Genomic DNA, 14,926 nt, shown 5'->3' with positions numbered 1-14,926 from the left:
CTTCTAACACGTGGCATATAAGTGACACACTGTTGGCTTGTGTTCAAGGGCTGTTTTTTGCACAACTGTGAACGATGTTGGTTTTTGCATTGACATGTGCTGTCCAGAGGTGCTTCATCTTGTGTGTGTGTGTGTGTGTGTGTGTGTGTGTGTGTGTGTGAGAGAGAGAGAGAGAGAGAGAGAGAGAGAGAGAGAGAGAGAGAGGAGAGGAGAGGAGAGGGGGAAGAGGGGGAGTGTCAGTCTCAGAATAGGATTGCTTTACTCCCACGCTCTTGGCTGTTTATTAACCTTGAGAGCCCATTCATACTATTGCTGGCTGTGACTAGACCAGTTCCACAGTGTGGGAGGAATTGCAAAGATGGGAGGGGGGGGGGGGGAGGGGCAGGAGTTGTGTGTGGGAGAAATGCAGTGGGAGTTCTGTTTGCATGAGTTTAAATATCTTTGTGTAATGCAGTGCTTCTATGGAGTTGTGTGGCAACTCTTATACTTCTATATTTCTTCGAGGCTCCTAACATTTTTTTTTCTGAATTGTTTTAGAATTTGTGACACCAGAGTTGTGTTTTGTGCAGAAGAGCACTGTGTACTATATCTGTGTCTTGTTGATCACTTGAGATTTTTGCACTGGTCAGTTATGACATTAGTTGGAAGTGGTGTGTTCTCAATGTTCACAACAGAGACTCTCCCAATTACCATCAATCACTTCAGTCAGTGTCCTAATATTCTGTGAATTGAGTTCCACAGCTGTTTTCATTGCCAGATACTTTGAAACTTATCAGTGCTATTCTACACGAGATTTCAGTGAGGAGCTTCCAGTCTGATTGCAGGTATGTATGACTTTAGAATGTGATAAGCTAACAAACACTACAGGATGGACCCAAACATTGCTGAGAAAATTTCGGAGGTTCTTCAGGGACAGTTTCTGAGTATTTTGCTATAAGTGACACCTAATCTCTGCTGGCTTATTACATAGTTATTGCATTTCTTTTGATCTGTTGCCCCAGTTTATCTCTGTGTCTGTATCACATCAAAAATATCTGTACAACAGTGAAAATGTTGAAATTATGCAATGTATATGTTGTTTGGAAACAAATTTTCTCTAGTCACTCAAGGTACTGGCTGTTGACAGTGATATTGCCTACAACTCAATTTCAGTACTGATTGGATCTGACACAAGTTCGTTTTTTCGGCAGTGTTAGTTGTACATTAACAGTGATACCCAGAAGTATGGATAGGTTTATAGATGAAGAGCACAGTTCACAAGACGCAATTGCTAGAACTGTCACAACTGTGGAAGCAGTGTGCCAGACTCCTGGAAATGTAAGGCAGTTTTCAGTGGTCTTCTGTGTTCGTGGTGGTCGACATATCTTTAAGGCAAAAGTTCTCCATTTGTTAAGTACTGCCCTGTTTACTGGCAGAACAGTCTGAACATCTGTGATAAAATGGTGCAATGAAATGTAACTGTATGGCACTTATACTGCCGATAAAGTAATTCTTATATAAATCTGCTTTGTGTGTTTTAGGTTTTGGTGATTTTGTATTACAATCTTTCTCACTGGAAGTTATTTTCACATATACATGAATAATTAGAACAAAAAACCCAATAAAAAGTCACCCTTACCTTATTGCTCTGTGATGAGCTACTGGAGACCCAGAATACCTTATACTGTAATACTCAGAAAATATTGCTTAATGGAATCTGAAATGTTTCTTGGTGTTTGGGTTGGTTCCGTGTACAAGGTGTAATGAAAAAGGAAAGGGCATTTTTTAATTTTGCGGACTTTTATGTATCAAATTTTCAATCTTTTTTATCTTTCTGGCACACATGTTCCTGATCATGTATGCATTTTCAGTTGTTTTGAATATTTAGTTTATTGTTGACAGTCAAAAAGGTTTTATACATTGTCGAGTGCTTGAAAAACAGAATAAAGTGCAGCACTGCATTTGAAATGCTGACTGTGGGTTTTGACGAATCTATTATAAATAAGACAAGAGTTTACAAGTAGTATAAGTGTTTCAAAGAGAATTGAGAAGACGTTGAAGATGATGACTGTTCTGGATGCCCTAAGACATAAATTACTAACAACACTGAGGAAGAAGTAAAGAAATGGTTCTGTAAAGTTGCTTAATCAATGTCAGAGAGGTTGTTGATGATGTCAGCATATCCTTTTGGTCAGGCCAAGCAATTTTTTCAGATGTTTTGGACATGAAACACACAGTAGTAATTTGTTCTGAAATTGTTGAATTTTGACCGAAAACAACGTTTCATAGACATCATTCAGGAATTGCCGAATGAATGAATGACAATGATCCAGATCTTATAACGAAAGTTGTAGCAAGTGATAAAACATGGGTATGACGTCAAAACCGAGGTCCAGTCGTCCCAATGGATACTGAGACCAAAAAAATTCAGCAAGTTTGATCACGTGTAGAGGTACTTCTCATTGTTTTATTCGATTACAATGAAATGGTTTAACATGAGTTCGTGCATTATGGTCATATGGTCAATAAGGAATATTACCTGGAAGTTATGTGCCATTTGCGTGAAGCAACGCAAAGAAAAGGCCATAATTGTGGCAAAAATACTTGTGGAAATTGCATCATGATAATGCTCTCTGCTCACTCCTCAATGCTTGTTTGTGATTGTTTGGGGGAGGGGGAACTCTTATGTTGTCTCTGCCACCGTATACACTGGACGTAGCCCTCTGTGACTTCTTCCTGTTTCCGAAGCTGAGGAGAACCATGAAAGGACATTAATTTGTCTCGGTCGATAAGATAAAAACAGAATCATTGAATTCCATAACGAAAAGTGAGTTTCAGAAGTGCTTCTCAGATTGGAAAAAGCACTGGCACAAGTGTATTATATCTGAGAGGGATGTCTTTGAATGGAACTAAGTTATTTTTGATGAGTAAATAATCTTTAATAAAAACAAAAATTCTTGTTCCTTTTTGGTCACACCTCGTATTCCACCTAACAAAATTGAAAAGTATTACAATGTAGTGAAACTGCACACACTTATTCAAATTAAGTGCAGGTGAAAAACTGAATAGCTTGCTGCACTGCTTTCTCATTACAGGAATCACATTCATCTGGCCATCTGGATATGTGTTTTCCTTGATTTCTCTAAACAAAATAAGGCTGATTCCAGATTGGTTCCTTTTAAAAGACAATGGCTGACTTCCTCCATCTTTGTTCAGTCATAGCTAGTACTCCATCTTAATTGCCTAGTCATGAAAGTGATTGTAAATGCTGAGTTTTCATTTCTTATGAGTATGTAAAAGATGGTAGCTCATTTAATTTTGATGCAGTACTCAGGAAACAATTTTATATACATGCAGATACTGCAATGCAAGGCAATTGTGAGGATACAAAGTAAGGTAGGCTGGATGCTAAGCTGAGTATAACATTCTCTTTGTGTCAGAATCATCAGTGATAGAACAGTGTGGCAGACAAGGGTGGGAAGAAAATAGTTGTGGCTTTGTTAATGGAACAGTCCTGAAAATATAAAGTTATTTCAAACAATGGAAAGTGCACAGTTGATACATCAACATGTTAGCAAAAGGATATATTGCTACTCATTGTAAAGATGACCTGTTTAGCTGCAGACAGGCACAACAAAAAGAACATTAAAATTATTTAATTTCTATTAGGAGCGTCTAACAGGCCCATTGCTTATTGCTGCGACAGCGACAACCACAGCATATGACAGCAGTAACGTATGCACTATGACCTCTGTACAGTGAGATCAACATCATAGAGAATTTATAATTTGCATGCCCATCATTTGATATAGAGATATGTAATATAACACTGGTGATAAGCCCTAAGCCCAAATACCACCCTGGCAATTAAGTACTTTACATGTAGCTCAAGGTGTCAACAAGATGACTTTTAACAAAAAATAAATTTGATCATTAATGTAGATTTTTGGCAAGTTCAAAATATGATCTCACATTGTGTAACTGAGATATTAGCATTTTCCTGCCTACAACTAGAAGCTGCCTTCAGAATTGTTTGGTTTGATACAAAAAATAAAATACTGTTCAGATATACTTACTTTTGCCCTATTTTTTCTGTTTCTGTCTAGAGGATTACTGTTAACTGTAAATATTGCTGAGGTACTTCAGAGTCCAACACCCATTGACAAATAAATCACATTTACTGCTTTACAGCTTTCGTTTTCTACAGTCAGTCCATGTTGTAAGAACAACACCTTAGTGATAACCTTGGCTAGTTCACAGTCACATTGAATACTCTGCATCATACACCAACACATCTTATTTGTTGTGCTTCCAAGCAATGTGGCATGAACTTTTGTGGCAGCTCTTGCTAATGAATTTGTATTTTACATTCTATAAGTTTTTCATACAAAATTCTTAAGACATTGAATGGCTTTTTAAAATGGTTTGTTTAAGTAAACATATAGCCTACGTATTTTAATGGAAGTGCCATAAAAAAGTATACTTGTTTTGATTGAGGTGGCTGTAGTTCAATATTTTTTCTGAGAAATTTTCGTAATTATACATATTGTAGTTATGTATTTTGTTTTACAGAGTGTAACTAGTCATAATAGCTTCAAATATTTATGAAAAAGAATATTTATTATGTTATTTTGCTTTAATTTGACAGATTACCTTGATTTGAAATATACGTTAAATTTCCAGTTGAGAATTAATTTTTGAATAGTATAAAATTTAAAATACAAGATATTAAACAAAAATGGTTAAGAAAGAAGATAGTTAGTAGTCCATTCAAATTCAATGAAATCTTTATTCATATGATAATTATTATTAAATTATTCAAAGTGAATCGCTATTTTTGTCTAATTTTGGCATTAAATGAATAATCTATGCATGAGTAAATGGCAGTAAAGCAGTAACATTTCTGAGTAAGCAGTGTTAGAGAACTGAGAAATTGCCAAAATACAACCTAAATCTAACTTGATGGATCCTTTTCTTCATTAAAATATTGTATTTTGTTCTTCATTAAAACGATTGCGATACAGTATTCAGCTTTCTTACAAGCATCAACAAAATTTTTAGACTTAGCCATTGCTCAGTAAGAGTTAAGTGTCTTGCAATTATGGGTGGTCCTGGTGGTCTAATACTTGGTAAGAATCTTTCTTTTACTGTTTGTAGCAGAATAAGTAAGCACTTTTGTAGCAAATATTATGATTTTCTGCCAAAAGTGGCAAGTGCATTGTAGTTACTGAATGCTTCACTGTCTAAATTAATTTTTCTTCTAATTTTCACGGCACTTCCCCATGGCGAATTTCACATGTAATGGATACTGTGGTTTTGAAGTTGACATCACAAAAGTTTGGATGTTTGGACTAACGATGGCCACGAGTATGGCTGTTGGTGCCGATGAAAGATGTCCATGAAAACAAACATATTACTTAAAATCCTATGCAAAGATCCTCAGAATTAAATAGTCATATTGAGGAATGAGCTAATTGCTCCTTCCTAAAACCCTTGGTGCATAGTAGGAACGTTGGCTAATACTAAATAAGAATTTGAAATAGGCATTCAAATCTTGGTGTCTTCGCATAGAATGAAGAGAACCTCTCCACCCATAAGATGGTATGGGTTGATGTGGTTTGATTAAAAGAAGACATATAACGTATTCAGAGGTATGCAAGCAATTCAGAAATATGCTGCGGTATTGTAATGTTATAAAAATGCCCTGTGAATTTGTATGCAATTCCTGGAGGGAAGACTACATTCTTATGGTGAAATATCATCAAAAAAATCATTCAGTGAGTTAATATTTGTGACAGACTGCAAAAATTATACTGCCTTGGGTATATCACCAATGACAGTAAGTACAGAGGTATACAGTTATTTTTTTCTTGCTCAGTTGTGAGTGGAACAGGAAAGTTAATGACTTAGCAGTGTTATGAAATTTCTTTGTGCAGTGTACTGTGGTTTGTGAAGTAAGGATTTAGATGTAAATAAATCGTGGTTTGGATCTGCTGTTTTATAAATGGGTTAAATTTCAGAGGTATGAAAACAATCCATAGGAGATGTAACCATTTGAGGATAAAAGGCTAACATATTGTGTAAAAAGTGTATTTGGTTGCTTTGGTATTACTCATGTCACCAGCTAGTTTGTTATTAATTGGTTTATTTTGATAATTTTCATATAAATACTCCATGAATTGTTCAAAAAGATTTATAGTGTCTGTCAAATGACAGAAGACTGCAATCATCACATCTCACTTGGTAACACTAAGTATAAACTCAGAATTGGGAACGACAGGTTAATTCATTTGTTTTAATAGGATTACAGGCAATGTCATGTTGGCCCTCATTTATTCTTATGACAATATGCTACTCCAGCGTAGGCCAGTAATACAGGAAGCTTCCCTGTCATGCCTATACAGGTATTTCCTTTTGCAAACTTACTGTGATTCCTGTTCAGTTTTGGAGACGCACCATCCATTGGCCTGGTTCTCCACACGCAAATCGATGTATAAGTATAAAGCAGACTGTATGTATGTCTGTATGTCCAGCACCTCCCTTACTACTGGATCAGTTTCATCCAAATCTGGCATAAAAACGGCAAACTTCATGAGTATCAGCACTGTCTTGTTTATATCCTCCTAGCTACAATTGGAATGGATATACGGGCAACAAGCCTTTTTTTAGCCATTGCCATATAGGCTGCCCTGCATTGCAGGAATGTTGTCAGAGTAGTATACGCTTCCATTATCGCTCTCTTTTGCAGGGGCTACACGTGTGGTTGGCCAAAGTGAGGGGGCAAGGGGAAGAATAAGTACAGAGGAGGGGATGAACAGAGCAGGGAGCAAGAGGGCATGGATTGGGAGAGGGGCAGGAGGGAATGGATTGGGAGAGGAGAGCAGGAGGAGTAGGACTGGGGAAGAGAGGGCAGGATGAGATGGACATAGAGAGGGAGATGAGGACGAGACGGACAGGGAGAGAAGGGGAGGATGAAATGGGCAAGGAGAGGGGGGGAGACAGGCTGAGAAGGAGATGGGGTGGAGGGATGGGCAGTGTAAGCTGCAGACAAGAGAGGGGGGGAGAAAATTGGGGGCGGGGGAGAGGGGTGTAGGAGATGGACATAGGTGGAGGAGAAGATGGACAGAAAGAACGTGTAGAAGATGGACAGAAAGAATGTGGAAGTAGGAGATGGGCAGAGAGGCGAGACGAGAAGATTTGCAGTGGTGGGGAGAAGAGGAGATGGGTAGAGAGTGGGCTGTAGAAGAGAAGGACAGAGATGGACCAAGAGAGGAAGAGGAACAGACATGTGCATCATATGTGACATACACAAGTGCAGACAAAACTTTGGGGAAAAGGCTAGTAAGCAATAAATCCACACAATAGCTGTTGTTTCCTTTATAATAATTTGTTTCATTGTTCTTTTGCTCACGTGTATCGTTCGTTAGCAAGGAATATGTATGGATATGTATCACTCTTCCAGAGTGGTGTGTGACACAATTATTCCCATTGCATTGCATAGGATGCACTGTGTTTTCAATTGTGGATCAGGCAATGCAACTTGTATACACTGTTCAAGTCAGTTGACATGTCTTTTTGTATTATTTATGCTCAGACCGTGCATGCATTTCCATTTTACACCACTGTAACACTGTGCAAATATTAGACTGCTCCTGTGACGCACAGAACATTGAAGATCTGACATGCAGTGGTCACTTGCCACCTTCGGATTCAGACTGTGGTTGCAGTGGTACTGACACTGGCGCATTTGGCATGCCAGTATGTGGACAGTCTCACTGCAACTGATCCCAGTGCCCAAACTTACAAACTTGGATGACAGTCAGAGGAATTCAAACCCATCTCTCCATCTCCCTCCATCGAGTTGAATCGGGCGACATTTCCCACGTCCAAAACTTGGATTGTGAGGAAATGTTTAAGTTTAGTACAAGAAACAAGTTTGTGGCATCCTGATAACGTTGGCCATGTTTCCGTGCAAACTCACTAGATGGCAGGGCTGTGCTTAGCAACTCACTGTTTGGGTTCGTGGCGCATTAGCTATGGTGACACAATGCTGATCGTTGAGCAAAGAGTGAACGTTAAGTTCTGCATCAAGCTCAGGAAAACCTCTAGTGAAATGTGGATGATGATTAAGCAAGCATATGGAAACAAGGCACTTTCAAGAAATTTGGCTTTTGAGTGGCGCAGTAGGTTTTGCGAAGGCAGACATTCAGTGTGAGACGATCGCAGAGCTGGTTGCCCATCTGCAGCTTGTACCAATGCAAACATGGAGCATATAAGGCTGTTATTGCAAGAAGACTGTCATGTAACTGTGCGTGCAATATCAGAAGAACTTAATTTGAATCGTGATGTGTGTCATAAAATGTTATGTAAAGATTTAGGGAAACAGAAAATTAATGCAAAACTAGTCCCTCACACACCAACAGATGAACAGAAAGAGGAAAGATGAAGAATTTCTGATGAACTACTGGATGGAGCCAGATGTGATCCCAAACTTCTGTCAAAGGTTATTGCTGGGAATAAAAGTTGGTGCTACCAGTATGACCCTCACACGAAACGTCGGTGCTGAATGGCAGAGTCGTAGATTGCCAGCCTTGGAAAAAGTCAAATGACAACCTTCGAGAACAAAGACAATGTTGATCACATTATTTGATAGTAAAGCACTAGCTCACCACGAATATGTTCCTCCAGGTCAAACAGTGGACCAAACTCTTTACACCGAAGTCTCAAAATGTTTGTGACAAACAATTCAATGTTGCCGACCCGATTTGGGCATTCTCGAGACTGGTTTCTACTGCACGACAATGCAGAACCCCATACTGCTTGACCTGCTTCTGAGTACCTGGCCAGACATTCTGTTATCGCCATTCCACATCCGCCATATTTGCCCAACCTCTCGCCTTGTGATTTTTTCCTTGTTTTCGTGAGTGAAAAGGCGACTGGAAGGAAAGCTTCGTCAAGATATTGCAGACATCCAGTGGGCTGTGACAGATGAGCTATGAAGTATCACAACTGAAAATTTCCTTGTTTGCTCTAAGACCTCCAGAATCGTTGACAACTGTGTTTAATTAGCCAAGGGGCTACTTCGATAGGAGCTAGGATCAAATTGTTTATTCAAGTTAGAAAGGTGGTATATGTTCATTTTGATACTTCAAGTTACTGTAGTTGATCTTTCTTGGATTGTGGTAGGCACCCATTAACTGTGTGAGAATTATTGCTTCTGCTTACTGATATTTTTATACGAATACGGTGGCGATTCTGTTGTATGCAGAGGTTTGCGAATATGATGTATGTGTTTCCAATTTTCGGTTCTTTATGTGCTCAGAGTATAGTATTCTAAAATTTGTGTGTGTCATTTCATGTATGTGGAATGGCAGTCGTAGAAGGTTAATGGACACATGTCTGTTTTGCTGAATTAATTTGGAGTTGTGTAGAGTGTTTGTAATCTTACTTTTCACTGCCCCTACAAATCATCTTGAGTATGTAACAGGACATTTCTCAGTTAATCTCTTGTATTTGTGAAACTTGTTTCATTATTTCAGTAACTGAGAAAAGAGTGCACAATACTTGCCATCTTAGAATAGATTCTAACCTCCTTGATGTAATATATTCTAACTTCCTTGACTTCACCAAAAACTGACAAAGAAGATTGGATTCACTGTGACAGAACTATCAGCCACTGTTATTGGGCGACCTCTGCTGACCACTGTTAGTGCCACTTTGAATGCAACCTAAGGGCTGTAGGTACCCCAAGATGGATACGACAGAAGTATGCATTACTTTTTGGTAGTGACAACAGAGTCGGTCTGTCTGTATATCGTCTGCATAGTTGCATTTTCGTCAACAGCGATGTGTGCTGGCTTCGTACTTCGATTTTTTGGGTCCTGATTATGATGTCAAAGATTTTCGTGGTTTATCATAAGTCATCCATTCGTGCTGTATGCACCTAACATTTCAGGTGTCCTTTCTATGCAGTGAAACTGAATCATTCCATCTGGTAACATAATTCTTCTGAAGTTTTTGTGCATCCAGGTATCACTTTGGATCTGATTATTTTTCATAATATCTGACATTCATTATTAACTAGCGACATGCCCCAGCTTTGCACAGGTAGCACTAAGTATCTACAGCCAGATGAGTTGTTGCCATACAAGTAATAAATTATACAAAGAAACCTTCCTCACGAACCTGTATATTAATGAAAACAGTATCAAAATCACTATAGTAGTTTCCAAACTTAGCCTTCACAGACAGACAGAAAAATTTGTTAGTGGTTTAATTTATAATATGTATAGAAGATGAATTGTAGGTGTGAGAGATTCTGGTAATAATAAAATCGTGTGGCCTAATGACCTGGTACAAGTCCTTCAGTTGAACACCACTTTTTGGCCACTTGCATGTCCTTAACTTACAGTTTAATGTGGAATCTGAAACAAGTGTTGTCTTGGGCGAATCTCCACAACATTGAGAAATGAATGCTAGATTAAAAGCAACTGAAACATCTGTGTTCAGACCAGTATTCAAACCTGTGACCTCCCGATTTCCAGACACGTGCTTTGCTACTAGACCACCATTCGTCTGGTTGAGCTTCGCTGCTCCCTGGAGTTGCGTTGCTGTTTACTGCTGTTCCCGTTAGGTACCACCTCGTCTGTAGAAGACGGGCCGATAGGTGCCATCATTGCCAAAAGATGTCACTCCAAATGCCAATTAAATGTGGAATATATATTGCATACTCATCATTACCTAGAGGTTATACACTGAAGCCCCAAAGAAGCTGGTATAGGCATGCATATTCACATACAAAGGAATGTAAGCAGGCAGAATAAAGTGCTGTGGTAGTCAGTGCCTATATAAGACAACAAATGTCTGGCACAGTTGTTAGGTCGGTCACTGCTGCTACAATGGCAGGTTATCAAGATTTAAGTGAGTTTGAACACAGTGTTACAGTCACCGCTCAAGCGATGGGACACAGCATTTCCGAGGTAGTGATGAAGTGGGAATTTTCATGTATGACCATGTCACGAGTGCACCATGAATATCAAGAATCCGGTAAAACATCAAATCTCCGACATGCTGTGGCTGGAGAAAGAACCTGCAAGAATGGGACTAGCGACTCCAGAAGAGAATCGTTCAGCATGACAGAAGTGCAACTCTTCTGCAAACTTTTGCAGTTTCAGTGCTGGGCCATCAACAAGTGTCAGCGTGCAAACCATTCAATGAAACATAATTTTATGTGCTTTTGGAGCTGAAGACCAACTAGTGTACCCTTGATGACTGCACAATACAAGCTTTATGCCTAACCTGGGCACGTCAACACTGACATTGGACTGCTGATGACTAGAAACATGTTGCCTTTCAAATTGTATTGAGCAGATGGATGTGTGTGGGTATGGAGACAACCTCATGAAACCATGGACCCTGGGTGTCAGCAGTGGACTGTTCAGGCTGGTGGAGGCTCTTTAATGGTGTGCGCGTGAGCAGTTGGAGTGATATGGGACCCCTGATACTTCTAGATATGTCAGGTGTACCAGTTTCTTTGGCTCTTCAGTGTGAATTATACAAGTGATCCTTCCTTGTGAACAAGTCTGTCTGTTATTGGGGGGAACTTTAATTTATAATATGAAAACTGGAACTTTAATAGTGACAACAATTTATTTATGACTTACAAAAAGCAGATACATGTTGCTAAGTTTTACTGTGCTTCAAAGTAGTCACCAGAATTGTGTGTAACCCATTGCTAAAAACTATAGGGAATTTAAAGAAGCTGGATGATCCACCGAAAAACAAGTACTAATTTTTTTTTTTTTTTTTTTTTTTTTTTTAGACATGTTTATTTTATTCCCCATTAAATGTTTCAGGCTCTGCCCATCTTCAGATGACCTGGGAAAAGTACAGTAATAAATATAAAATTATGTGTTGTACATAAAACAAGTGTTTCTTAAATAAGCAATTTAGTTGCTATATATTTGCACAACTATTATTTTTTATAGAAAAATACATACTATTTTATGTAAGTGTTAAATGTAACTCTGACAGGTACATCACATATTATCAGGAAAACCATAAAGTTAAACAAAATAGCAGTAGTAACGAGGTATGATGAGCTAACATGGGCAAAACTTGCAGTAGAATGAGAGGAACAGTCTCACGTTCCTGTTATCAACAGATGGCATGAGTATAGCGGTGCTACTTTACGTCATTATTTCATTGTTATCATTAGTTGCATATTTGTCCATAATAAAAGTCAATGTTAAAAATGATAAGGCCTACATGAAATAAAATATATATTTACAAATTTTAAGTGCTAGTCATGCCAACCTATTAGGGAAAAAAACAATATGTAGAAGGATCTTTTTAAATATATTTATACACAACTTAGTGTCATGAGTTTGTGATTCTGCTCTTTCAAATGATAACCCAGCATACTACTTTTACTCATGTAGCTGTGTTCTCTGAACCTTATCTTAAACACTCTCTGTTTGCCCAGTGTAGAAGTTCTTGCAAGATCCACATTTAATTTTGTAGACTCCTCCATTACAAAATTTGTGCTGTGGCACATGTAGACTGTGATGCCGTAGCTTCCATCGTTTATTTATTTGAAAACGGACCTAAATCTTAAATTTTTTAAATGCATTGGCTATGTTTTTTCTGAAACAGGGCCAAGGTGTGGTAGTGAAATATGTTTGACTGCTATTTTATTTTCATCTTTGTTTCTTTCTACTTTTTAAAGTATTTTTCCCCAAGTACCTGATTGCTGTTTCTGCAGAGTCATTTGCTAACCCAACTTGAATAATTGTGCTAACTTCCCTCTCTAATGTTTCTTTGTCCAAGCCTAGTTTTTCTAGCCCATAAAACATAGATACAAAGCATTCCATCTGAGATGCTGGGTGGCCGAAAGCTTTATGTGAGTGTCTTTTAATTGCATCTGCCTGCAACTTAACGTGTTTTCTTTGAGGTAAGTAGCAATCTACCTTTTCCTACATTGTTGATATTCCTACCTCGAGTTTCCATCTGTAGGTACAAAGTAGGCTTGTTTATGCACATCTGAATGACATGAATGATTTGGAATAATCAAATCTGATACTGTTGGCTTATGGAAGACATCATACCATATTTTTGAATCTCCTTTAGTGATCATGAGATCTAGGAAGTTGAGAAATCCCTCCTTTTCAAAGTCAGTGGGAACTTCATATTATCATGCATAGAGTTTAGATCATGAGCAAGTTCCTGGACTTCATCATGGCTGCCTGATGATGAAAATGCCGTCAACATACCTACAGTATAAATATTTATGACACGACTCTGTGTGGTTGCTAAAAAATGAAAGAATGATCTGGAAAATAAATTTTTTAATGCCAACAAAGAGTTATATCAAAAATATTTTTCTATTGTAGGTACAAATATGTAACTAATAATAATGATGAAATGACCGCTTAGTCACAATTCCTATTGAATGGAGGTTTACTTAGCAGGCACAAGAGGCCATTCCTATCATTTCACTCTAAGTTTTGTCCATGTTAAGCCATCATATATAGTTTGCTGCTGTTATTTTGTTTAACTTCATGGTTTTCCTGATGATTTTTGATTTACTTGTCAAAGTTATATTTAACTTTTATGTAAAATATTATGTATTCTTGTAACAAAAATAATTGTGTGCAAATATGTTGCAAATACATTGCTTATTTAAGACACTTGATTTTTTGTCTACACCATGTAACTTTATATTTATTATTGTATTTTTGTTGGGTTTCCTAAAGATAGGCCAACAGCCTTGCTGCAGCGATAACACCAGTTCCCATCAGATCACAGAAATTAAGCGCTGTCGGGCTGGGCTAGCACTGGCATGGGTGACCGGTCTGCTGAATGCTGTTGGCAAGCGGGGTGCATTCAGCCATTGTGAGGCAAACTAAGGAGCTACTTTATTGAGAAGTAGCAGCTTCGGTCTCGTAAACTGACATATGGCAGGGAGAGTGGTGTGCGGACCACATGGCCCTCCTCATCCACATCCAGTGATGCATCTGGGCTGAGGATGACATGGGGACCGATCGGTACCGTTGGGCCTTCATGGCCTGTTTGGGCAGAGTTTAGTTTTAGTTTGTCATCTGAAGATAGGCATAGTCCGAAAAGTGAAATGAGGAATAAAATAAATGAGTCCAAAGAAAATCTAGCATCTCTTTTTCTGTCATCATCCAGCTTTTTAAAATTCTGTATACTTTTTGTGATTGTGATGGTCACACACCTCTAGCAAGATTTTCTGACAAATTTATGGCAGCCCATTGCTGGCAATGTGGAAATCATAGGATACCCGTAGCAGTGCCAGTTGTATTGATAGTTTGAGCAGAGTCGTGTGTTGCCCAATAAGTCTCTGTAACAGTTCTGGAGCAAGTGCCATGAAGTGCTTCTTTCAATTTAGGAATGAAATTGAAGTCACAAGGGCTTAAGTCTGGGTAGTGTGATAGGTGGTACACCACTTTCCAGACACAGTCACAACTTGCACCATATGTGCTCGAGTGTTGTGTTGCAAAATTATGGGTGGGCTCTGCAGAAAATGTTGTCGCTTCTTTCTCTAAGCTGTTCATTTCTGAGACACAGCCTGTGACCAGCTTCGAGAAGGAAACAGCGATACTTTCTGCAGGACTCACTCATTGTTTTCCAGGACAATGCTCAGGCGATTATGGCACAAGTTGTGACTGATTTGTTTGATTGGTGGGCTAGAAAGTGTTGTACCATCCACCACACTCCCCAGACTTTAGCCCTGGTGACTTTGATTCCTAAATAGCGATAACAGATCAATCCATTCAAATTATCAACACAACTTGTGCTGCTAAGGGTATCCAGCATCTTCCACAATGCTGGAAACAGATTATATACAGTGCTGGAGATTATTCTGAAGGACTGGGGAACGTGTAAACATGTGTCTGTCGTGTAATAATATTATGAAAAGGAAAGT

The 14,926-nt window shown here is 38.6% G+C and overlaps 1 protein-coding gene across 2 annotated transcripts in view; it reads left to right on the top strand.

Annotated features, from left to right (window-relative positions):
• The first annotated feature begins 380 nt into the window (after window positions 1-380).
• Window positions 381-14,926, top strand: part of LOC126210196 (uncharacterized) — a 185,989-nt gene continuing 171,443 nt past the window's right edge. For both annotated transcript variants that reach the window (XM_049939374.1, XM_049939373.1), the window contains exon 1: window positions 381-824. The gene's annotated coding sequence lies outside the window, so the exon portion shown is untranslated. The remainder of the gene's footprint in view (window positions 825-14,926) is intronic.

This window comes from Schistocerca nitens, chromosome 10 (genome assembly GCF_023898315.1).
Source record: "Schistocerca nitens isolate TAMUIC-IGC-003100 chromosome 10, iqSchNite1.1, whole genome shotgun sequence".
Lineage (NCBI taxonomy): Eukaryota > Metazoa > Arthropoda > Insecta > Orthoptera > Acrididae > Schistocerca > Schistocerca nitens.
The sequence above is the reverse complement of the archived record's forward strand: the minus strand, read 5'-3'. Positions and strand labels throughout refer to the sequence as shown.